Genomic DNA, 26897 nt, shown 5'->3' with positions numbered 1-26897 from the left:
ACACTGAATCATGAAAACTTGTGTTTAAGTGCTAAAGTGGTCACATGTAAAACACCCCTCTTCCCCCAGTGAGACAAGTCTGGGAACGTTTAGACTACATCTGAAATTAAAATGTAACTCAATAAGAAAATACGGCTTGTTTTTTTTGGTTTTTTTTTTTTTTGGTAGAGAAATAGTGTGCTCTGATTAAACAGAAATATGGGATTATAGATGTTTATATGAAGCTCTTACTGTAATAGATACAGATGTGTACTTTAAATCAGAATCAAAGTTAGAACTGGATAAAAAAAAAACACTCCTTACTACAACTACTGCGCTTCTTGGAACATAATTTAAACTCATCTTGTTCTCGCCTTTCTAACCCTCTACTACCACACGCGCGCACATGCGTGTACACACACACACACACACAGTCCCATGGTAGCCTTCTGGTGTTCTTCTCCACATACCTGGGACTTCACATTCTACCTCCAACTGTTCGAATCGCCCCACCTCCCTCCCTGCAGTCTTCGGGGACACAAGGTCCAGAAAAACAAGATCACCTTGTCACAACCCTTTCCTGTTTCCTCTCATCCAGAGGCCACTTCTTCCTCCCTTGAATTCCCATGCTGTTTTATCTGTACCTCTCATGGAGTTTATCGCTTTCTGGCTTGTATTATAGTTGTTTACGTGTATTAGACATCACGGTCAAGAGGAAAGAATGACTGTTGGCTTTAGAGGCAGACCTGTCTGAGGATGGATCCCAGGTCCATCCCTCACTAGGTGGGTGGCCTTGGGAAAATTCCAAAGCATTAGGAGCCTCCTGTTTTTTAGCAAAATAAATAATATTCTCTCTGCTAATTGTTTGGAAGATTGGAGATAATATACATAAAACATAGTGCTTGGTAAAATAACAAAAAAAGTCAATCATCATCATTATTAGTATTTAAGGTTATTTTTGTTATTTCTTATGTCCCCTTTGAAGTATCTATTTATCCATTCATTCAACAGATATTTATTGAGGACAAACTATGTGTCAGGCACTAGAGGGGACACATGGAGAGAAAGACAGAAGGTTTGGGGTGGGAGGGTGGGTAAAGGCAGGGAATTAGCAAGCAAACAAATAAAATGCAGAGATAATTTCAGATGAAGATAGCACTGTGAAGAAAATAAAACGACGTATGCAATAAAGAGTGATTGAGACGGGGGAGAAAAGCAAAAGCCACTCTGGGAAGGGAAGATTGGACTGAGGTCAAGAGAAGATGGAAGCACCTACCAGGAGTCCCAAAGCCAGAGCATTTCAGAAGGAGGGGGCCATGAACATGAACGCTCTGAGCAGGGACCAAGCTGGTAGCAGAGTGGGCAAAGGCAGGCAGAGGCCAGTTGGCCCTGGAATTGGGAACCTCCTTGAAGATGCAGTTCACTGGCTTGTACTATGTTATAGCTGCCATTGTGCTTGCCTCCTGGGGAGCTGTCCCCCAGTGGCCAGCCCACAGATTTCTGTGAAAGGTAGAGAGGAAAGGAAGGAAGAAAGATGGGAGGGGAGAAAAAGAAAGAGGAAGAGACAACGACATCCATACAGATGAATCTGATGATTCTCACCCCTGTCAGGGACTCAAGGACAGACGAAGGCTGGCCTTGGTGGGTAGAGAAACTTTGCGTCCTGCCATGAACATTTGGTGTCACTCTGGTGTCTTTCCTCGGGTGGTCCCAGATGGTGGTGGGGGCCGGGGAGCTGGGAGTCCTGAGAGAACAGCTCGACGCTGCCTCTGGCTCTCATCGCTGGCAGTTCTGTCTCTCAGGTCGCAGATAACAACTGTCAGATGGTCTTACTGTGAAGCAATAAGCTTCCCCAAAACAAAGAGGCCGGCCCAGCTCCAGAAAAGCTGCAGTCTGGACAAAACACACAAGGCTGGAAAAAATTAAAAGTTCATGAGCAACTGAACAAAGCACCTCGGGGAAATGCAAGGGGTTAACCATAAGCACACAATGTTCCCGACGCCCTTGAATGCACAAGCAGAAAAACAATCGCACATCCTTGGTAAAGGGGAGAGGGAGAAATGAGAGCAACAAGTCAGGGCTGCCGTAGGAGAACTAAAACTAATGTCGTGAAAGCCTGGCCCAGCCCCAAAATGGAGGGAAAGGGAAATGAAAGGCAGTAAGACAAGGCAACAACGAGACAAGAAGAGAGGCTGGAGGCAGGGGCTGCCTCTTTTGTCTTCCAGAGAGCAGTCCCTTCACTGCCTCAGGCTGGCAGAATCGGCCTTGGCAGTGTCTCCTCACTCACCTCTCCAAGAGCATGAGGGTGAGGGGAAGCCAGACGACACATCAAGGAAAAACCACAGCCTCCTTTTAAATATCGTTTTTAATTAATTTTTATCTTAGAAGGCTTGGCCTTAAGCTTGGCCAACCCCACTGGCCAGATGGTGTGGTGGGTAGGTGCGAATAGACAAACATCTCCAAAAGAAGGCTTGTGGTTCACGACAAAACAGCAGCGTCTGGAAGAGGAAGGAGTGTGAGAGCGTGAGACTCGGGAACCATATCTGAATCCAACTCGAAGGTTACCAGGCCTGGATTGGATGACAGTTGCTAATCTCGGCTCTTATCATGAGGAAAGTAATGCAGTAGTTGAATTAAAGGTAGAAGTAATAATATGTTCATGATTCTTAATGCCCAGTTCCCTCACGGGGGCCGGTTTTGTGCTCAGGAAGCTACGTGAGTATATTTCTAACAAGTGGGGCCATGATGGGAAAATCCCATCTGTGGCTTCGTCATAAACGTTTTTTAGAACACAGGCCTTTCTCACCAGAAAGAGAGGAGGCAGACCTCCTTGTGTCTAAGGCCTTCTAAACTTTATATTTATAAAAAAGTAAACCAAACTGTTTTGGCACGAAGGAACAGGTTTTGCCCAAAAGTTGTAAAGATGTTTAAAATTAAAATTATCAAACGATATCTACCATGCATGGGGTCCATTCCCAATGCCGTGCGTGTGGCAGAAGTGCCTTCAATACTCACCCCACCTCTGCAGAGTAAATATCATCATCCCCTCAGTACACATGGCAAAACCATGGCTCCGAGAAGTGAAGCCGTTTTCCCATGGTCTCATAGCTTGTAAATGGGATTTCCAGGTTGGCCCAGGACCGGCTAATTCCAGTACGAGAATAAAAACTCATCTCTCCGTGACCACAATAGGAAAAATTAAATGTCAGGCTTCAACTGCATGGTTATCTTTGCTGAAAAAAGTGTGTGTGTGTGTGTGTGTGTGTATTGTGTGTGTGTGATGTGTGGCCAGAGAGTGACGTGAGAAGAGAGAGAGAGAATCTTTGATAGTCGATTGTGCTTTCATTGGGCTGGGGGTCCACCATTTTTATGGGATGTGTACAGTGGACAGAGTCTTCTCACCTAAAATACTGTAGTGTAGTTTCCTAGAGAAGAAATTTTGAGTTTATAGTCTCCAAAGAGAAATGCTCTTTTTAGAATTTTGGCTGAGGGTTTCTTTGTGTCATAAAGATCAACTCCATTGCTGGGGCACAGAAGAGTAAAAATAGATTTTCCATTAGTAGCAACAAGTAGGAGTTGTTTGTCAGCCAGAAGGAAATTCTTTCATTCTTTGCCTGCTTTCGTTCTTTTTCTGCCAACAGTTAAGCCAGGTTCACCGTAGAGCGAGTGAGAACCTGCTTCACGTAGGGGCGGAGTAGGTGGTCACCTACAGAAGATGACTTTAGAGGTGTGAGGACAGGAGTCCTGAACCCAGTCAGGTCTTGAGATCCACCAGTCAAGCAGAGACCCTGCCCCCCAAAAAACAAAGGAGAAAGTAAGTTTAGCTTTGATAAATATATACCAAATTGGAATTATTCAGAAATAAGCTACTTTAATTTAGCGAACGAGCAAGTTTTATGTCACCGTCAAGGTAAAATTTTATTTTTAATTACGTTTAGGGGTGAGGGACCACCAGATCACACTCCTTTTCAAGGCTCAGTGCCAACAAAGTACTAAATCTGTCCCAACTAAACTAAACATCTCCCCACATGGACACCTAAAGCCCCATTTTTATCAGTAAGTCCCCATTTGCTAAAGTGTTTTCTTCCTTCTGGGTAGGTTTTCTTTCTGGAGGCAAATGCCCTGGGAGCTAATACATTAATTTCACATTGCTCTGGGGAAAAATAGTTTGTTAGAGATGTTTTCTCCACTCTACAAAGAGCCTGGGTCCCATGAAAGCATTTGGCAACAAAGAATCCCTAACCTCAATGTGGAGAAAAGTTGGGATGAATTCTGCTGACCTAAAGTTTTTGCCCTAGGCCAGTTTCTAATTCCATAAAATCTGCTATGGAATCATAAAAATTCCATAGCATAGTGAAATCTTATTATTGTAAGAAGCTATTTCTCTACTTTGAACCTTTGGTGAATCCTCAGGAAGTCACAGTCCCTTCTCCCCAGGGAGAAGAAAATGCACACGGCCATGCCCATGGAAAACAGTGCATTAGATTTTAGTGTTGACAAATTTCTGAACCCTAGGCTAAGATCCGATAACTCTCAAGTTTTATAAACAAAGAAGCAGAGGGCTTGGAGAGAAGGGCTTTGCTCAAAGTAACTCAGTTAGTGGCCAGGCAAAGATGAGGACCGAGGTATTCACACGACCATGAAAACAAATCTCTTCCATCAGATTCCCATCTGTCAAACATTTCCGCAGAAAACAAATAGTAGGGTTACTCTATTCGGGAAGAAGTTTGATTAGCTCAGCCCACCTTGTTTTATTTTTCAGCAGATGAAGTAAACCAGGTTCAGAATGGTACATACTTTCCCCCCGGGGGGCATGGGACCCTGTTAACTGGAATCGCTGGTGGGTGATGGGGATGACAGGAGGTGGCGAAAAAACTCTATTTACAAAAGCGGGAAGCCGGGCTGGATTTGGCTTAATTGCTGGACCCCCGATTCTTCCATCACGGAGAGCTGTGATATATGGTAATACGAACGAACATGTGGGGATTCACTAAGATTCTCATCCACCCCCATTTGTGTTTTTTATGATATTGTTTTCTTTCTCATTATGAAAATGACACATGATTATTATAAAAACTTACAGAAAAATAGAAAAGATAAAAATCATAATGCCATCAGACATATCACTTCTTAATATTTTGGGATATTCTGTTTTGTTTGGGATTTTGTTTCATAGACTCAGGATAACACTGTAGAACATCCTAAGTGCAAATTTACCTAATTCCCTTGTTTTATGCTATTTCCTGCATAAGTTTAGACTTAATTTTACTAATTTCTAGTATGTAGGTTGTTTGCTTTTTCAGGAGTGGTGAGGATATTCAGCAAAATCATTTCTTGTCTCATATTTACATTTAGAGGCTATGGTACCTGAGCTCTGCAGTGACTTACATGGAGGGGAAGCAGAACAATACGGACTAGTGAACTCTAATAACACATGCCTTGTCCAAGGTCAGGGTGTAAAATAACCCTGGAGAGAAGGGGGTGTATGTGGAGTAGGGGTGGGGAACAACTTGTCACTAATAGTTTCCTGGGGCCCGTGTTAAGCCCTTCAGGGAATTCGTATAGGTAGTGTACAGTCCAAGCTTTGCAAAGCACTGCGGGTTGATGGTTTTCCGGAACTGCTACACCAAATATGGCCCCTTGGCCTTTGAATATTTTCAGCTGAAAGAATTTGAGAAAGCAGCAGGAGCAGGAAGGTCACTCTGACCTTCTCCCTGCTCTTCTCCCAGAAACAGGTCATAACACCCTCATGTGATGGCTGAGGAAACAGGCGTCCTTATCTTTGAAGACAAAGGGTCGCCAAGAAGAATCCCAGCAAGGCTTCTTAACCTAGGGTATTCCTCCACAAGCGTCCATCCTTCATCAAACCTGGCATGGAAGCTCTCAGATCTATTTCTTCAGGTCTTCACGCCTTCATGAAGGCTCCCACGTCATGTAAAATTTATGTTCAATAAATTTATGTGCTTTCCTCTTGTTAATCTGTCTTTGTCGGTTTAATTTTCAGACCCAGAGCAGAACCTTAAGAGAGAAAACTTTCTTCCCCACCAGGGTACTATGTCAGAGAAAAGTATTCCTGTATTGGGGAAGCTTCAAACACCCTTTGTCTCATTCTCGAACTCAGGTAATACTCAGGTATCCGCCTCTCCCATATTTTTCCTGTTGTCAATCTTGCTCGTTTATCTAAAAAACAAACAAACAAATCCATCGCAATCTTGAACAGAGAATGTAAGTTCTGATTTCCAAGAGTTTACAGGAGATAATATGTAAAATCCGATGCCTAGAAACACAGGCATTTGGATTTTATGTGACTTTCACATTTCACCTACTGCCCTTGTGTTCCTAAAATAAAGCTGAATCATTCTACTCTGTTGCTAAAAAGAGGTACACTGATTGAGAAAAACAATAGGAATCCAGAAGGATTTTTGACACAAATGAACCAAGCTAGACACAAAGATAAAGAATAAAAATAGGTCTAATAAGGCCCTGTTACTTTGTATGTGAAAGTTATGTTGGACAGAGTTTCACTCTCAGGCTCCTGTGAGATCCTATTTGCTCAGCAAATGAATAAGGCAGCTAGAGTGATGATGTCTTTCATGCACGAAGCATAATTTTCTTTAAGTACTTAGAAACCAGAGACTTGCAGTGGTGTCCATGAGAATACAAATTTGGTCACCGACATACCCCTTTCTCTCCTCTGCTTGCACATCTGGGGATTAGGGATCATCGTTAACTAGCTCTGGGTTGCTGGAGGGATGAAATGAGGTAATTGATGTCAATCCTGGTGCCTAACCTAGAGCAAATGCAGAATGACCGTTGCTATTGTTTATAACCGAATCAGTGATGTACTTACAATTCTCCATGACTATTAAATCCTCACAGATGTTTTACTGATGTTTGACTTGCTATAGTTTGTTTCTGTATATGTGTAAAGGTAATGGCAATCATGCTATAAGTTACACCAGTAATTCATTTCAACTAGACTGCCCTCAAATTCATACTAATTCGTGATATTTATGTGTAATTTCAATAGAGGTCAGAGTGACGTTTGCTTTGCAATACCACTTGGAGGAAAAAATCTTTTTTTTAAAAAAAAATAAATGGAGGAAGCGAATAAAAGTGAAGATGAAATAATGACTCGAGCATTCTTCCATCATGTTGTGCCCTGCTGCTTCAGTGAAAATATTATTATAATGCCAGGCAGAAGGAAGACCTCTCTGGTTTGACGCGCCACATTAGAATGGAAAAGAGAGCACTTCCAAAAGTCAAATCAAATATGCGGTGACAGAAAGAAATCTAACTATGGGAAGCGAACACACAATATAAATATATATATGCCTTACTGTTAAAATGCACGGTTGAAACTTTTTGGATTTTGTTAACCAATGTTACCATAAAAAAATTTTTTTTTGAATTAAAAAAATTTTTTTAAAGTCAAAGCAAAAAAATAATAATTTTGACTCTGTTTCTAGACATTCCCTCATTTGGGTTCGTCCGAACAACTTAGGATGCGTTGATCATCGATTTGAGATTGTTTAAGCCAGAAAGTTGGGGCAGGTTGGGGGAGTTGGCTGCTTCTGTATGGACAACATGGCTTATTATTTTCAAAAATCGTAGGTGTTCAGTCTCTGCTAGCGGCGAAAGGATCCTGAAGGCCCCTCTTGCACAGAGCCAGGGTTTCCCTAATTCGCCAACCACAGCGTCACCTGTCGAAGCCCACGTTCTTGGACAGCTCCAGGCAATTGGCGTCTCTAACAAGTGACCTCAGTAATTGGTTTGGGACAACCCTTTGCAACAGTGGTTCTCACCCTCGATCATGTACTAGAATCTTCTGGAGGGCCCAGAAGGCAGCAGCAGCTATGACAGATGCCCAGGCCTCTCCCCAGACGAAGTAGGCCGGCATCCCCAGAGTGAGCCTGGCCATCGAGCTTTTTGAAAGCTACCCAGAGGATGCCAAAGTGTGGCTAGGGCTGCTACTCAGTGCCATCAGTATAGACCAAGATGAATGGCACTGGGCCCCTGGGAGCTGCTTAGAAATAAGGAATCTCAGGCAGGCCCCACCCCAGGTCCCTCAGTGGTAATCTGCATTTGAACAACTCTTCGGGGGCCTCTGTGCATGCTGAAGGCTGACGTGGCTGGTCTAAGTGCCCATTAACAAAACACATCTTTCTGCTCCCCTCTCTCTTCCCACTGCACTACCAGCAACAAAAATAGCTTTCAATGTTTTCGGAGGTCTTTTTCTCTCCACTCGCGGCCATTGAAAGCCAACTGAAGAGGGAAGCCAACCTATCTGTTCCATTTATTAAAGTATGTTAAACTGTGTACACTGCTATTATTCAATCAAATGCCCCAGCAAATTTTAATTGGCAGTTTCTGTTCCACATCCCGTAATCAAAGACATTAAGGACCACTAGCATTCACATCCATGACTTCATTTAGACAGTTTTCTTTAATTAATGATGAAGACACTACAGTTCTAAGTACCAGACAGAATCAGGGGGGCAAAAAACTGAAAATAAGCATAACACTATAAAGAAAACTTGGAAAAGTGAAACACTTCCAAATAAAAATATATACCTGGCCTGGTACCCATTACATATATACATAATACATGTTATACACATATATACAATAAATGTTTTGGTAGCAATATAGACCATGCATTGGTCCTTTTGTATACAGATGAAGTAGCACCATGAGCAGCACCACCATCTTAAGATGATAAATCAAACCGCACATACATTAAATGAAAAAATATATATGTATTTAATTTGGCCCACCCTGTAGCCAAGAGGTGTAAGGAAAGAGCTTCGTAAGAAAAATTATTCCGGGAACTACATTCTTAAGCCAATAGCAAAGTTCTAAAAAGAAAAAAATAATAACGGCACAAAAGATGTCTATATAAATACAAATTTTCCTGTTTACTGAAGTTGTCCTATTATGTGGCTTATTGGTAAACACTGGGAAAATTAACCACATAGCAGAGAAACTGAAATGCCAGGTGAATGGCAAAAGTCTAAAACACCAGATCTCTTGGTGTATATGTCACAAATGCCAAGTCATCCACAAACCAGGAAAGACAACTCCCCAGCTAAGTCACACTTTTTCTAATCTTAATACTTGATTATAAGCTCTTTATTACTGATAAATTCCCCCAAGAGGAGGGTCAAACACCATCAATATCACTCTGCCTCCTCCCAGCACCTAACTTGATACTCCGGTGACAAGGAGTGAGGGACACCCCAACATGCCATCTGATCCACACATTTCCTACCTACACTTAGGAGACTGATTTCTGGAGGTTGGAGAGGACTTCCGGGGTTTCCTGGGCTTGGCTTTGAAAATGCTCAAGGGCACCAGTGTGTAACCCCTCACCTTCTACTGACTATGAGAAGGATGCTTTGGCTCTCCCTAACTGATCTCACAGACTGGAGGTCTTTCTCTTAGTATTGGCGAGGTCCTTTTTCTTCATATCCCTAGAAGCACATGCTTCTTCCTCTCATTTCTCGGCAGTCTATGTGAGTGCATTGTTCCTGCCAACTAACATTCACTGTGTCCTAGGAACACTCACTCCCCTGTCAAGTCATTGCAAAGAAGCGATTTCATATTTGGCTTTCATCCATCATTCCCCTTCACACGCCTTCCAAAGGGTTCTGCCTCTCCCCAATCAAGGTCTTAATTCCCAGTGTCTGGGGTTTCAACACCTCCTTGCATGATGGACTGACGCACAGAGCTCGGCCAAAGCGGTTGGAGCACGTTGCATCTATCCCATTTTTCATGGCTCTATTCGTCAGAGGAAAATGAGCTCTCTTCCCCTGTTTGTAAACCACCTTCAGTAAATAAAAGTTTTCAACTACGTGGCACATTGCACGCAGCGTGCAAGATGGAACACAACAGGGCTTCAGGACTGTAAAATACTGGTTCTTACAGTAAAGTTGTTTTTCTTAGTATGTCTCAAATTTAAAAGACAGCCAGAAGACAATAGTCAGGGAAAGAAAGGTTAAAAATCTCTCCTTCTGGCTAGGTGATTTTTAGTAAATCCATTTTTGTAGTCAACCTAGATTAGTCAAGAGAGTCCCTGACCTTTGAAAGTTAGCAAGAAAAGTCACAAATGTAACATCGGGACTGATTTGTCATTATTGACTCAGGCAGTTGATCATTAATGGCTTTTCTTCACTTCTGGCTGGTTCTAGGATCTTTTTTTTTTTTTTTTGCCCTGAATGAAGATATCATCGAATTCACGAAACCTATTTGTTCTTCCTACAAAGGAGAATTTTAAAACTCTGCCGGAGACCACTAGAAGCCTCATTAACGTAAGCCCTTAGCTGGGCTATAAACACTTGGAAACGGATACAAACCGACTTTCCTCAAGAGGAACCAAACACAAGGACTTAGAAGCTGATGTCGATCAAGACCAACCCCTCATGTAGCCAGAGCATGAGTTTTTTGCCTTAAATACCAGCAACTTCCAGTCTTAAATCGGGGAAGTTCGAACCCAGCTCAAGGCCAACGAGCAGCAGCTTCAATAAGAATTTTTACCCTTACGCTATCTGACCAAACAAAACAGCAGAGAAATAGAAACCAAGAGATGAGTTTTTCCAGTCTGTTCATTTCTGTTCTCACCCAAAAGACGCTGAGAATTCCACATGCAGAGGTATCTTGGTAATAAAGATTCCAAGTTTAGGTTCCTTGAGAAATAACCAGCTTTACAGAAGAATGGCAGGGGCTGACCTTGCTCGCTGATTTCTCTCTAACAAGAGTATGAGTCAGAATACTTGAAAAATGAAAGCTAGTTTGACCAACAAAGTCTTTTTCATAAAAGAGTAGAAAAAAACTCTCATATCAGATTTTTAAAAAATTGGTAGTGTTCTCTCCTCATAGGAAATGATGTAATTCAGCAAGTTCCTTGAAAACAATGGATTCTTATGCCTACAGACCGATTTATCTTGGAAATTGATGAGCATGCAAATGATTAGAATCTGCAACAATGAACATTGCACAACTGTCTGTGAGGTCCATGCCATCTGGCTGAATTAACAGTAACACAGGCCTCAGCAGTGTGAGGGGTTCCATTTATCTCCACTCCCTTTCGAGTAGAGCAGGGGTCCCCTGGCCAGGTGAGAAGGGGCAGCAGCCACTGCAAGGGCACCCCAACCCTGGCCCCCTCCGTGTGGCCTCACCCCCACCCAGGGAGTGAGTACAACCCTTCGGAGAAATAAAATGTTGCTCTTCTCAACAGTATGTCTCGGAATTTCTGATACAGAGTTTACACAGACTCTTAGGGAGCCCGATACTGGCATTCGTTCACTTAACCTATAGGAAGTGTCCTGGTAAAAAAAGGTTAAAAACTCTGTAGGCAATCTCTTTAAGTGCGTTCATTGCCATTTCTTTTTCACAAGGAAAAAAATCCAAAATGGGTGTACTTTCTCTCAAAGAAGAAAAGGATTGACATTTTCACTACTGGCTAGATGTCCCAATAGCAGGTCATTAAGCTTTTTGATGGGCTCTCTCTACACTGGGTTTTGTTAACTAATCACTAATAAACTAGTACCCACCGGGGCAGATGGGCCAAATTGCATTCGGTTAAATAATGCAACACTAGAAGTTGTCAGAAAACAGGACATAAGGTCTTAAAGAAAGTGACATGTAGCACTAGTCATGATAAAAACAAACAAACAAACAAACAAACAAAAAACAAAAAAAAAAACACTTCTGGTTAGAAATTCAAGACAAGTACTCACTTGTCTGGCCATCTTTCTTGAGACCATGCCGGAAACGAAATATCCTAATGTGTGCACAGAAGAAAATGGTGGCATTGGAGCAAGAAGCTTACAGAAGTGGGGGGAAGGGAAGAAGAAAAGATCAACAGTCTAGTTTATTAGGAATAGAAAAAAAAAAAATTCCAGAATTTACAAACACCCACATTGTTCATTCCAGAGGGATCGCCCATGTCTCCTTCTCTTTACAGTATGTACAACGGAAGACTCTGATGTCCTTTTCTTAGAATTTTGCTTCCATTCAATTGCCAATTTTTAGCTGACCCTTGAAAACACCCAGGAGAATATATCCTTCTTCAGTTTAATTAACATGGCCTACTGCCTTACAGGAAAAATACAAAATTAAGATCAATTCTTGTAAGGATCTCAGCTCAACATCAGGGCTATATAATACAAGAGATAGTATCAGCAAATATAACTATACAATTGAAAACCATCTATGGCACTATGATTCTTATATTATTTTTCTGAATTATAATCTTAAAACAAGGGCCGTATCCTAATCTACTCCTGTCAGCCTTGTTTTAAGCATTTGCTCCACTCTTTACAACAGAACACTTGTATACCTCAGGTCCACATCCAAAAAAAAAAAAAAAAAAAAAAAAAAAAAGATGTGTGCTATAAGAAAAATTACATTTTAATTAAAAAAAATTACACGTATAAATCAAAACCTACGTTAAATATTTAATACTCTCTCCACCCAACGCGAACTGTTCTGCGTGAAATAATTTACAACGATGCTTTGTCGTATGCGGTTTCAGCAGCAGATGAAATGTGTCTTGTTATATGCAATGAGAGTAAACCCATTCTCTCGTGGCATGGTGGGCACATCAGCTCATGTGGCCAGCTAAGTCCTTAAGGTTGAAGATGAAGTTTATGCAGACTCATTGTTCCGATGTCACAGTGCTTTTTTTCGCTTGGCACAATATAGAACGTGCAGTTCAGTCAACGAACTCCTGAGGATTGTATATGAAGTAAACAAACTGAAATGGATGCATCGTACCATCTACTGAGGAGGAAGATGTGAGGTCCTGGTTGTGGATCACGAAATAGTTAGAGTCTGGGTACCCATGAGTTAAAGGAGGATTTGCTGAGGTCATTTAGGTCTTCATTCTGAAAAGGAAAAGGCAAGAATTTGTCACCACAGACATCTCAAAATGCACGTTCAATTACTTTGTTAGGGTTTTGCTTTAAAAAACGGGCATGTCGGTTGAACTGAAGTTGCAGGCACAAACAGTACTGTGTGATTAAATAAAATCAACAAACTGTATTTAACTTCTTTTTTCTTTCAAAATGCAAGGGTAAAGCAATCACAAACTCAAAATAGTCAATATTAAGTCAGTAAACAAATCAATGTGATTTGGAGGTTTCAGAGGCTTAGCAACACAAAAATCACAATGCTTTGATGTTCTTATGATCAAAACAAAAATGTACATTTAGTTACTGTGTAAAACCACTTTAAAATATGGTAAGCAGGTTAGAGTCAGGCTGTGCTCAATCTTCTTTTTGTTAAAAGTCAACTGCAAATTTTAGAATTTGATGTTGCAAAAGGCTTAACATTATAAAATCTGAATCAGTTTTTAACGGGACATTGCTTGACATGAAAATTTTAGATACAAAAAGAGACCTGAGAAAGACAGGCCTAGTTAATCATTAAATGAAAAAAAAAAAAAGATTCTGATTTAGGTTTAATAGAATTAAGTTATTCTGGCAGAAGTACAAAGTTTCTTTTATGCGACTCAAGAAGACAGACCTCGAGGGGAATTATCTGTTCTCGTGCAAAGAGGAGGCACATTTTCCAACCTCATAAAGCCTCTTCCGGTCTCAAATATCAACATTAGAGAGTCCTTCTGAGGCCCACATTTTTCATGCATTCAGAAGTTCAATATAAATATCAATATTTACAGAAAGTCCTAAACAGAGTAGTTAATCAATAAATGCTTGTTGAATGAATAGAATAGATTGCATTAAGTACTATGGAGGATATAAAGTTGAATTCTTCTTTCTAGAAATTCTAGAAAGGAAGGTAAGTAAGTTCCATTCGTAAATGGAGAGAATGCAGAGTAGACAGGGGTGAATTCCATGCACAGAAAGAAAGCTCTAGATGCCTAGAGAAAGAGAAAAAAAAAATTCTTCTAGCTAGGAGTATAAGGGCTGACACACTTGACTTGGTTTGGAAGTAAGAAATAATTTGGGGATGTGGAACAGGGATTTTGTCTATGTTGCTTTAGCTTAGCATCTCCAGAGCTTAGCACAAGGGCTGGCACATAGCAGGTACTCACTAAATATGAGTTGCATGAAAGACAAGGACAAAGCACATTTCCCACTGATAGCATATGATCAGACAAGGCCCAGGGGGATGAGAGCACAGCCACAGACAGGCCAAATGAAGAATGAGCTTCACTGGAGCACAAGGCATCTGAAAAGAGGTAGAAAGAGTTAAAGTCTGCAAACGTAAATTGGGGTAGCTGGCGAAGAACTCTGAACATGAGGCCAAGACTCCTTTATCTAAGCATAAGGACAACGAGGACGTGCTTTGTGATATGATGGAAGTGTGGCAGTGATAATCCATGTCAGCTAAAAAGGTAGCGGTGAATTCTAAAATCCACACAATGAAATGTGGAGCGATGTACCTGTTCTTCTCTCTCATCTTGAAGCAGAGCATGGCTGCGACAGCTGTACTATTTACATAATAGCTTTCAGCTAAGTTGAAATTTACCAAATGAGGACTCCAGTTTTACGTGGAGATTTTTTATTTTAAAATATTAACTCTGTTCCTAAACAACAGGTAAAGTCTATTTTTCTACTTTTACGTAAAGACTCGACATGAAGACATCGATGTAAAAACTAAAAGCACTACAGGCCTATCCCTTAAATTGCCAGAGAAAAGAATTTACCTTGTGTGGTTTCTACAAGTGAAAGACAAACCCACCCTTTCATAAACCCCAGACAACGGTCTACAGATCTCTTATTCAGTTTCGAGTTTCTCCTGAAATCATGTTGTGATCTATGAGAACGTTCCTACCAGAATATCTAGGTACAGCTTAACACAGCTTCACAGCACTGGGCCTAAAATTAGGTAGGAAGGCCATGCGTCAATGAAGGGCTCAGACAGACAAACCGCCGAATGTAAAATAAAGGAAAAGTGAAGGCCATATGTGTGTTTTTCATTTTCTATCTGACTCTCCTTCAGAATGGCTGCACAAACAGCTAAGCACAAGAACAAACTCTATCCACTTTGTCATCACATGTGCCAACCTGTATGGATGTAACAGGGCAGAGACCGGGAGCCCTAGGAGTTGAGAAAAACACATAGCTTCACTGGATGTTGAAAGCTATTGCTTTGGGACACTCTGAAACCATCCCCGTAATTATGTGTGTATGTTCAAAGGGCAGGAAGTAAAAGGACATGTCCATTCCATCACATACCTTCCCTCCAAAGTCTTAGCCTACTCCTTTTCAAAGCCCTGTATCATGAATCCTGATCAACACACAGGTCTCAGTCACTAATGGTACCTACGGGTGCCATCAGCTCCATGAAAAAGTGAAAGCAAGTGGAAGGTAACGCTCTCCTGGAGGGGATAGAAATGGCTATACACGGGCAAGAGAAACGAAATATTTAAAGGAAACGTCTGAAGATCACATCTGTTTATCTTTGCACAAGGGTGTGTGTGTGTGTGTGTGTGTGTGTAAGTTTAGCTACAGAGTAATGATATGGATTTTTAACGGATACCCCTCGGTGAAGACTGTCCCCCACTGCAGCCACCTGGAGGTCTGCATACTTATTCCGATCATGCAGCCATTGTTCTCAACATTTTTGGAATGCCTTCTCTAGTTCTCACTCCTTTTTCGGACTGCCTTCTCAGCCTTGGGCATATTCTTTTGAATGGTCTCTATAGCAGCTAGTCTTGGCCCTTGGGGGGCCCATCTGATCTTTGGAGAGAGTCAAAAACCTCCGGGAGCCAGATATGGTGAATACAGGAGATGATTAAGCTGGATACTGGTTCCCAGAGAGGTGTTATCTAAAGCCAAAGAACTCTAATACTCGAGTTCCCAAAACAGAGCTGCTCGCCATTGCTCTGGTGAGTTACATTGGAAAGGAACGCTCATAACATCAGACAGACCTTTAGCACATGCTGTGCGGACTTAAGTTGATCTGCCTATATCCTCTCCTCTCCTTGCAATCAAAAAGGGCTGAGCTTGATTGAATGAAGCAACTCACTTGAAGAGAGGCAAACATGTAGATCATACATTTTTTGTACTTTAGAAATTTGCTTTAAAAAAAAAGCAATACCCATACTAGGCTCCTGCAATCATTCAATTCAACAAACGTCCGTGGAGTGACAAATAAAAATGCAATGATAAAAACTATAATAAGCACTGAAAAGGAAGACATGGGTACAGGTACGTGTAATTGACTCACACTGACCATAGGAGGCGAATATTGCCACGACATTTTAAATACAAAAACTCATTTGTCACACGCATACACTGGAAACAAAAAAGCAAAACGCTTCCTTGGAGAAGAACTGTGCAAATATCAAATGGTGACGCTCCTGTGATACATTTCCTCTCGTTACATCACTGGGGAATAACTTCTGAACCCAGAAATATGATGCACCTGTCATGAGATTTAGCAGCAGGAAATTACATTTTGACAAAAATTTCATCACCACATCAGCATCTACTGTACCCTTCCGTGTGTCGTCTCGTAAGATAAAACCCACCTAATCCTGTTCCCAGTGATGAAAAATGTAATTTTTAAAGCATTATCAGATAAGTCAACACTTGAGCAATGCTACTTGAGACCTATGGATTATTACATTATTGCATCCAGTAGGAATTTACATCTTCTGGACTCAACCCACTTAAACTATGCCTACTAGAGCTGAAAAACAAATACAGCTTCTGCTGCCTTTCATACTGTCAGCCTACTGATTAGTCTTCACTGTGAAAGCAGCTGAAAACAGCACAAGGTTATGATATAAAAGTACAATAGAGGGATCTGTACCCTTTCAGCAACGAATTTTTAGTTGAACCCACAAGATTAAAAGTTTTATCTTGTATTTAAATGCCTTAAAATTTCCTGCCAATTGGTTGAATCAAGAGCAACACAGTTATAAATATCTGGTTAGAGCATTACTAGCAGTTTCTACTTCTACTATGAAAACAGGAGTAAAATATTATTATATAAGTTGCTTGGCTATTGTCATATATTAAAATGTAACCAGAAAGTAAGTCTTCCTCATCCAACACACTTGAAAAAAATGATTACGGTAATGACTTATTTCCAATATAGATCATTGTTTGAAATCCTAGGTTGCTGATTCAACTAGAAAAAATCATTCATATGAATTCCTCTCCTTAAAGAAATGTGTCAAAACAGCATATTTCTCTCTCTCTTAACATAAGCGGCCGTGACTTAAAAATTCTTTAGTATAATATACAAAAATTCCTGAGTGTAAATTATTATAGTATAATAACAAAAAATGTTTCAATATTTAGATCTTTACTGTTCTTAAAAAAAAATCTACGACGAGAAAACATATGAAATGTTAACCAACTTTTCAAACCTTCTAGGCTTTCTCTCCCTTTCTCATCCTCCTAATTCATTACGGAGGGGGAGAAGTATGGCGGTTAGACAACAGAAAAAGCTCCTGGCTTCTTGGCTTTGGTTTCCAAAAGCTAAATCCTTAAGGGAATGTCACAGGCAAAGTATTTGGAAGAACCAGGAGGGGAGACTGATTCCTCTCAGAGGACAAGAAAGAGTCCCTTCCACTGGTAATAGAGGCGGATGAGGTGGAAAGAATGCAAGAGCTGAGAAGTCAACAGGTAGTTCTTTCTGTCCCTTGCAGGACGCTGAGCACGGCACCTGTGACATCTCTCTATATCTTACTTCCTGGGTCTGCTTATGTCACACAATTATATTCAACTGCATACCACTACCGCGATCCCAATTCATTTCTTCAGCTATCTTGTTGATGCTGATGCGATTTTTCACGGTACCACTAATTTAGAGCTGGGGAGTCTTCTGGAATGCTTACGTCCTAACAAAACACTTTATAAAACGCTGCCAAAGTACCATTTTTAAGCATACCTGAAATCTGGCAAATGGACCCAGTAGGTTTTTCTTTAATCATCGGTATCAAATATATTTGTAGTTTTGGTGGTGTTTTCCTCATTTTAACAGTCACACCACGCAATCCGAGATGGACAAACGAGACCACCAATCCATTTGATGGATCGTGAAACCCCTTTTTAGAAGAATGTCCCGGCTTAGAGCTTGGGTTCCACCGCGTGGGTGAGATGGTAGCATCTACAGAAGCAGCGGCAGCATCAGCCCAGCTGTTAGCTATGGAAATCACCCAAGGAAAAGGAAAGAAAAGCTAAATCCACAGAGCTTCAAGTCTGGGACACGGGGAGAATCTCTGCTTTTCACAAGGCACAGCTGGGAAGTGCGGGCGAGCTGAGACTTTGAGACAGACCTAAGTGTTTAAAAAAAAAAGCATTCTGTTTTAAAGCCTTCAGACCATAACCACCAAAAGTAATACATAAACATAAAAGTCTCGAGTTGGGATTGAACTAAAGGAACTAAAGTTAGAGGTAAGACCAAGATGTTTGCTACTTTATGTTGAAAGGAGAAAGCCATTTTAGCTCAAGAGAAGAAACCAGCAACTTTTAAAATAGACCAGAATTGAGCTGGAAAGACTTAGTTTCACGGTCTTAAATGGCAAAGGGGAAGGGACCAGCCAAGCCAGCGGAGCTGCTTAAATAGCACTTTTGCCTGGTGCAAGTCACATGGGAGAGGGCCGGGGAAAATAACAAGGTTGCTGGCCAGGCCTGCTCGGGCTCGGGAGCGCCAAGGAAGAAAACCCAGGGAATGCTGCCAACGTGCGAAAGGCCACCTCGCTCCAGTTCCCCTTTTGTCCCAGCGAAAGACCTTCTGGCAGGGCTGGTGACTTCAGGAGACCACCAATGAAGAAAGGCACACGCGTTACGAAAAGGAGAGAAGAGGGGGAGTGACCAAGGAGAGACGTCAAGGCTGTGAGCTCTCACGGTGGTCTGGAAGCTCTTCAAGAAAGTGAGGCGCTGAAGGAAAAGGCAGATTCAAACAGCGACAGTAACAACAATTCAGTGTACTCCCTCTCAACGATTCAATGTATTCTGACACAGGTGTATTAAGGAAATCTGAAGAAACCTCCAGAAACCTTTTAAGGCAAAGAATATTCACTTTAGTGATTTCCCATTCTTTTTACTAACAGGGAGCGTGCTTATAAAAAGCAAAGAATAATTAAAAGATAAAGCCAAATGGGAGTCAGCACCATAACAGCCTCCTCCCCCCTTTCAAAGGTAAATCAAAATGTCTCAAAATCTCTCTTCTATCACAATTATAATGTTCCCATATACAGGACAATCAAAGTAGAGGAACTCAAGAAAACAATCCCTCCACATTTCAAGTCAGACCACATGTGCTATGGGACAGGAAGCTTTAATTTTCACAGCGCTCAATTAAAATAAACCTGTTCCTCAAAGACACGAAGGTAATACGATATCATCCCCCCTACCTGAGTAAGAGCGTCATAAAAAGCAGCCTTTCTTCTGCTTTCACAGGAGCTATTTCTACACTATATCCTCCCTCGGAGGAATTACATTCCACTTCTGAGGTTTATATTGTAATTTCACATCGGTTTTCTTTTGAATGTTCAGAAATACAGGATATAGGTTTTATCGGTCTGACTTTAACACAAACCAGTAGACTTAGATTAGTTTACAATGTGGTGCAGATGGTAAAAAGTGTTTGCAGTACGGTTTCTGTAATTAGGCAGAAGGAAATCAAGCAGGCCTAGCCCCGTTGCCTTTACCTTTTGTGTTAACCACTAAATCGATTTTGCATTCTTTGCCTGCTCCCTGGAGCCTTAGCACAAATGGCTTCAAGAAAGCAAGTGCCGACTTTATGTTTGAGAAATTGTCCCCTACCCAATTGTTTCTTATCAACCATCATCAGCTTTTCCATAATAGCACAAGAACCAGAGGCTAGAACAGCGTCTGGCCCTGGGTCTGCCATGGGCTGAGGTAAGGATCATTAACACCGCTGACATCACTTTTGGCAGCTGGAGAAAAGGGAAAACCTATGTTTAATCTATTTCCTACTCACCACAAGTTTTAGCCGGAGTCCCCGATAATATGGGTTGTGGTTGACTTTATGGAAGAACTTGGTAATGCAAGAAAAATGTACTGAACTGAACAAGCATCTTTACGAGGAACCACGAGGTACCTCCGCTATATGGCCTTGATCTCCTTTCCCGTAAGTTTTTGGTCATGAAACTGGCCTAACAGAACCATTTCCAACTGTCCCTAGGAAGTTCAAGTTCAGTAGAAGACTTTCTCTACTACACACACCTAATTAACATCTCCTGGAAGCCATTATCATAAATCACAACCAAAGAGGTTTTAACCTATGTCTTCCTTCTTGCTTCGAGAATACCACAGGTGGGACCTCGATTTCACTGGGTTATGTTAAAGATAAGCTCTAAGGTTGCTTGCAATCAAGTCATGCAATAAATGTGTGCTTTCCTGGAGTTATCACTACCTGAGTGATACGCGAGTCACCTGCATGCAATTTTGAATTCTAAAAAGTAATTTAGGGAACTCGACCCAAAAGAAGTTATTTTGAAAATGAAAATGGAGCTATTACATGGCCGTTATGCTTTTTGAAGAATGATCGATTTTAACTCAGAACTTATTTCCAACTGAAAATTTAAAAGGAGACCAAGACAATTTAGATGATCTCCTCTCTCACTGTTCTTTTCTCTGGATTTTGGGTGAGTTACCAACTTTCCTAAATCTCAGTGTTTTCATCTGCAATATGGGGGTAACAGTACCCATTTCATAGGGTTATCGTTGAGGTTAACTGACATCATACATGAAAAGTTCTTATCATGGTGCTTGATTAATAAGTCCTCAATCGGCAGCTCTTATTGTAACTACTCTTATTAAGAACTAGAAATCCACGAATCCCATGTCTTCTCTGCATACCTGAGTACATACCAGCCAAAAATGCCTCGGTAGAACAAGCAAGCAAGAATGAATCCACAGACCAGATGACAGCCATGGGCTGAAGCTGAAGCCAAGATTAGAATGTGTCTTGGGAAGAGAGACAAAGTTATTTCAGGCAGGAGGGAGGTATGGGGAAAATGTCAGAACACAAAGAGAAAGAAAAAGTCATGGTAGTAAAGCTAAAAATATGACCCTGTGATACAATTTTAGACAAAGACCTACCTACCTACAAAGAGAACAGCACGAATTAAACATTAGGACAAATAGTAGTAGCATATCTTCGAGCAGATCTTAAATTCATGCTCTCTACAGAATCACCATGGAAGGCAGCTTCTATTGCTTCCCCAGAAGACATTGAAAGCTTGAAGCCCACCCCCCACCCTTTTAGGCAGAAAGACTTATAATGTGACATAAAAGAATTTACAAAGAATTCCCATGAATAGGCTTAAATGGATGTTCGATGGGATTCTTGTACACCATTTCCAGGTTCTAAAGCATGTTTCTAATTGTTGGGGGGCGGAGCTGGGTGGCTTTTGTTTCCGAATTCTTTTCTCCAATCTCTCATCGGAAGAAACTGAACAGGAGCGTGACGCAGCCAGTCAGTGCTGCCTGAGTAACTTGAAGAAAAATTGAAATTGCTGCCAGATGCACATGTCTAATCGTTGGCAGCTGGAAGCGGAAGGAAAAAAAAAATCAGAAAGATAATCTGAAATAATTGATAATGTATACATTGCTTGCGTCTCTAAGGTCTTTGAAACAGACAATGGTGCAGATTTCTAAGTAACTGCAAATACCTCTTTGTCTCAAATAAGGAGGCAAGATTCTTCCGGTTGACAAAGAGGGGTTGACTTTTCACCTGCTGACCACACGACTCCCGGTCCTCTGCTTTGACCTCTTAGTCTCGCTTTCCCTTTGCTCTTGTTCCCTCTCTCTTTTCCCCATGATCTGACATCTCCGCCCTTTTCTTTGTAGTTTCGAAAGTGGCATTGGCTGCAAAGTTCCCTCACCGTATGCTGGATTAAACGGCATCATGCTGCTCGGGTGCTGAGCTGGTTGCCTGGCTGAACCAGAAGCATCCTGAGGACAGTTGTGCCTAATTCTTAATTAAGAGATGGTGACAACTCTTAATGAAGGGATCCTGATGAAGAATATTCATCAGTGACCCTGAGGGAAATCACAGTCCCCACAGAGAGAAATGAGGTCTGTGAAGGTCCCCCTCAGGCCCAAGGGAGTTTCCGGCAGGAGCCACCAGGCCTTCGGCTGAACCACGCTGACCTAGCTCCAAGCATGTCACTAAATGCCCAGAGCAGTGGTTCTCGAGGTGGGTAGAAACAATGTCTCCCCTCAAGGCTATGCCCGGAATCATTTTAGATTGTTGTCACCACTGGGTTTGGGGTGAGGTGAAGGGCATGCTATTGGCATCCAGTGGGTAGAGGCCAGGAGTACCGCTGCATCCTACGGCGCGCAAGGTGGCCACCTGGAACAGAGAATGATCTGGCCCAAAATGTCAGTGGTGCTGAGGTTGACAAACCATCCTCCAGAGCGACCGCCTTTAGCTGAGGAAATATAAGAAGCCACCAAACACGCTTGTCAACCAACTGTTTCTGGGGTCCAGGCCAGCTCAGGGGAGAGGGAGAGGGAAGAGGCATTCCTGTTCTGAGGCCTTCACTGATTTTGACTGTCACCCACAGTTTCAGGGTCCTACTGGGGGCCTCTCCATACTCACAGCCTTTCCTCATTTATCACTGCTGGACACTCACCTCTGCTGTGTCCCGCTCCCTCATGACCTTTTACTAGAAAACAGCTAGTTAATCAGATGACCCAGTCCCGGCCCACATTTTCACATGTCCCCACTCCAAAGGAAGACGTGAGCCTTCTGGACACAGTGCCGAAGCAATGACGAGGGAGGGCAGAATATCTGGCAAACGCGCACGAGGAAGTCGGGAGCGCGGTGTGGTGCCGCTCCACCTATGCCGACCATGGAGAAGAGAAAGGTCAATGCCACGAGGAGACGCATGGTATGGCTCCCAGGTGTGTAGCTTCGCCCAGCTCAGCCGGTTCTTTCCATATGGTCTTGGACAAGGCATCTGACCTTCCTTGCCTCCATAATTTAATAAAATGGAGAAAATACCTAGTCCTCAAGATCATTTGTAAAACTCAGTGAGATAAGAGAAGGAAGGAAAGGACATTATGAACAAGAAGACACTTTCCCTTATGTTCCTTGTGACTATTAGTCATGCTCGCCGCCCTCAAATATCTGAGAATTAAAAAAAAAAAGAAAAAATTAAGGATTAGGCTCCCTCTGCTCCAGAATTAGTTGAATTTTAAAAATTAATCCACTAACTTTGCTCTCTAAGTGGTTATGCATGTCAGAATACTGTTTCCTAGATTTTTTTTTCACTTTATGAAATAAATATCCATCTTGGAAGATGATTTATTACAAAAAAAAAAAATAGTCAAAGACTGATAGAGACATTCCAGTTGCTGTTTCTAAGAATAAGACGGCTTCCTAGGAAGACACTTTTAGGTCTGCTCTCCCTAAACTTACACAGCAGGGCGGGGGAAGGGCACACATCCCACCATCAATGAGAGTACACAGGCCTCAAACTTCTAAACGTCAGACAACAAACAGAAAGAAGAGCTTCATTTCCAGGTGATTAAAGACAAAGTTTTTCAGACTGAACCCTAAAGTAATGGCAATAAGAACAGATCCTCTTTAAACACAGCCGCAGAAGTTGTTGTGGTCCCAAATGACACAAAGAAAACAATGGCTTCTATTCTTTCTAGACCGTAGCCTGAGACACTGACAAAATGCCTTCAGAATAAAACCTAACCATGCAATTTCACTGCTACCATCAAACAGGGATGGGCTATAATTAACACTTAATTAACAGTCCTGTGATGAGCTTTGCTTAATTCTGCTCAAAAATTGCCTTAGTTTTTTCCCATAAAACCACATCACAAACGGGCAATGGCCTACCTGTTCGTTTGGTTTTTCCACTCTTTCCTGCCGTTAACAGTACAAGGAAGAGCATGACTACGGAAATGTTCATGTCAGGACTTATTTCTTCAGAGATGCTCCTTTTTCTTCCCACTCTAAGCTCTCTCCTCACTCCCACACATTCAGCAGTATGAACAGGGCCCATAAAGATAGCCACCGACTTGCTTACATCATTTCTTCTTGGATCCCGAGTCTTCAGACAGAGGGGCAAGGATTGACAGCAAGCAGGTCCTTGCTAATTTCCCATTCTATGCAGAGCTAGAGAAAGTCAATAGAAGGTGACTTGAGAACCATTTGGAGTCAGTAAATACGCAGGGACCCTTCGCAGTGGTGGCCTCTGTCTCTGCCTTTGGCCATTTAGTGGTTTACTAGCATTTCTTCCAGGGATAGATTCAAGAAATCAAAGAAGAATGGTACAATGACTAACCAAAATATGCATCTGGAGGATAATTAGTCCAATTTTTGTTTTAGATGCTCCATTCCCATTTCTGTAGGTAACTTCCACTACGTGACCAAGTCACCATAGATAAATATGAACAGAACAATCGAAATAGTTCCGGGCCTGGTATTATGAGAACTTCCTTGATCATGTGGGTGTTTAGTTAGACTCATCACTAAATAAGTTGTCTGAGCTCATAAAACTGGTTAGTAGTAGCACTGAGATGAGACTTGGGGTCTCCTCACCCAAAAGTAGTATATTTTCTAACCATGAGTCATTAAAATCTTAATAGCCCAACTATTTAAAAAAGCAAAAATGATCCTAATAGAAGAAGAAAGCAGGGCAGTATTCAGTATAAATGCAAAGCAACACTCCTAGCAGACAACTCATTCAGCTATGAAATGGAGACTTCTATGGGTGAGGGCTTAAACACATGGCAGAAAAAGACCCCCAAACTCTGTGCAGACTACGAGTTTATTGCATATGAAGAATACACATCAATGTACAGTTGACATTTAAACACGGGTGTTAGAAGCACCGACCCCCTGTGCAGTTGAAAATCCATGTGTAGCTTTTGATTCTCCCAAAACTTAACTATTAACAGCCCATTGTTGACCAGAAGCATTACCAATAACGTATACAGTCGACTAACACATATTTTCTATGTTTTATGTATGATATACCATATTCTTACAATAAAGCAAACTAAAGAAAACATTATTCAGAAAATCATAAGAAAAAATACAGTGACAGTATTTACTGAAAAAGATCCATATATAAGTGGATCTGCTCAGTTCAAACCCGTGATGACCAACGGTCAACAGCAGTTTGAAATATTTTAACATCGTGAGTATTAAATTAACAGGAATTTGAGATAAATACCTTCACTAAACTTGCTAATATTCGAGCCATTGTTATAGTAACATGTCTAGCTCTGGCCTTCCCTGTTAAGACAAAGTAAAGTACAGAGAAAATAACAAACAAATTCTGAAGGGAAAAAATAAAACAGTGCTTCTCAAACTTTAATGTACTTAAGATCTCCGTGGGGTGTTGTTGCAGATTCTGACTCACTAGTCTTGGGGTGGGGCCCAGGATTCTGCATATCCTAACCAGCTCCCAGGTGACCCCAGTGCTGCTGGTCTCAAGCCCACATTTTATGTAGCAAAGGAGTAAAGGACCTAAAAGGAAAGAGGAAACGTACCATTTAATTTATGTAAAAGAATAATAAGAGGGCTTAACTGGAGACTTGAAAGAAGGCTACAGTACAAGCCATCTGTTCTCCAACTCCCCAGGGGAAAATGTGCTTAAATTGCAGGAACAGCTTTGAATTGAAACATGAAGAAAAATTTCCAGGTGGAAAAAGTTCTCGAAAAGTTAACTGGAGAAGAATGAGAAACCTCTGCCTTGGGGTAACAAAAAGGTCTGGATGATCACAAAGAAGTGACCCTGGGGATGGCAACAATAGTTAGAATTCCTTAGAAGACGCCACACTGATAGGTTTTCCCCCCAATTTAGTGTTCCTTCGGGCTAAGGGAGGCTTTGACTACAGAATTGGGAAAAGGGGTAGGAAATGGACCCAGTATGTTTCTGTCTTTAGAAAATGAATGCAGATTATTTTGATGTCTGGCTGTCTTGATCAAGAGGAACTGAATAGGGCCATGGGTGTTAGCACGCAGATGGTAAAACCAAAATAAGCAGGCACCCCCACAACTCAATGGAACACATGTACCGTCTTTAACCAAATAAACCAGCAGGTAAACAATCAAAGGTGACTTCCCAACTCTACATCTTTACTACTGGAGGTGACCAGCAAGCAGATAGTAAAAGGCACCCAGTTGCCAACTCATGTCTCATCTGAAGTAATTGAATGGAATCAACACAATTAAATGATTATAATAACCTACAACACCTTCAACTTTGAAATATCAAAAGTAGTGATATCAAAACATACTCTCATTTTTCCACGGAGCTTTAATTCATCCTTCACGATCTTTCTGAAGAGCAAGGATGATTCCACATGCAGAGACCTCATCCCCATAACCATACAGTTGTGTGCAGAAGATGATCTAGAAGTAACACATTTTGTAATATCAGGGGAAGCGGCAAAGCCATAATGATTCAAAATTTGGAAAAGGCCGAAAAATAAGCACAGAAGGATGGTATGTGTGTGCTAATAACTTTCATTCAGGTCAACGAACAGTAACAAGCTGGTCCCCATTTCCACAGGAAGGCAAATAGCCAGGTCCAGAGCAAGCCCTTCAGTCCGGTCTACTAGGATGTCAGTTACAAGGCTGCGTTTCCCCCATCAATGACGTTTTACTGCAGAGCACAGGCTTTCATTATCTGATGGCAACTTCATTCACTAGACCTGACCCTGTGCTCTGACCAGCAGCTGCTGCTTTACTGGTCTGAAAGAGAAGCGCAGGCAGGGCCAGCCTAGGCTGCTAATGGCTTTAGGAAATGGTAGGAAAATGACGAGGTGGCCAGAGGTAGTCCCCAAAACCACTGCTGGACAGTGCAATTCACACACAATTCACGAGCTGATTTCCTAATCAGTTGGGATAGAGTGAGAACACATTTCACCAAGGGTTATGGGATAGGACAGGAATAGAAATCACCTGCAAGGCACTTACTGTGGACCCCACGT

General features: G+C 41.6%; 1 protein-coding gene across 6 annotated transcripts in view; it reads right to left on the bottom strand.

The window, feature by feature from the left end:
• Positions 1-8406: 8406 nt before the first annotated feature.
• Positions 8407-26897, bottom strand: part of IRS1 (insulin receptor substrate 1) — a 56264-nt gene continuing 37773 nt past the window's right edge. The window contains exons 2-4 of one of the 6 annotated variants that reach the window (XR_005651336.1): positions 25133-25428; positions 23791-24069; positions 8407-12866 (exon numbers count right to left, since the gene is read on the bottom strand). The gene's annotated coding sequence lies outside the window, so the exon portion shown is untranslated. Of the gene's footprint in view, positions 12867-23790; positions 24070-25132; positions 25429-26897 lie in introns of those variants that run through there. The other 5 variants (XR_005651338.1, XR_005651339.1, XR_005651337.1 and 2 more) reach the window with 5 other exon arrangements.

The sequence above is a fragment of the Pteropus medius genome, unplaced genomic scaffold, assembly GCF_902729225.1.
Source record: "Pteropus medius unplaced genomic scaffold, Ma_sr-lr_union100, whole genome shotgun sequence".
Taxonomy (NCBI): domain Eukaryota; kingdom Metazoa; phylum Chordata; class Mammalia; order Chiroptera; family Pteropodidae; genus Pteropus; species Pteropus medius.
The sequence above is the reverse complement of the archived record's forward strand: the minus strand, read 5'-3'. Positions and strand labels throughout refer to the sequence as shown.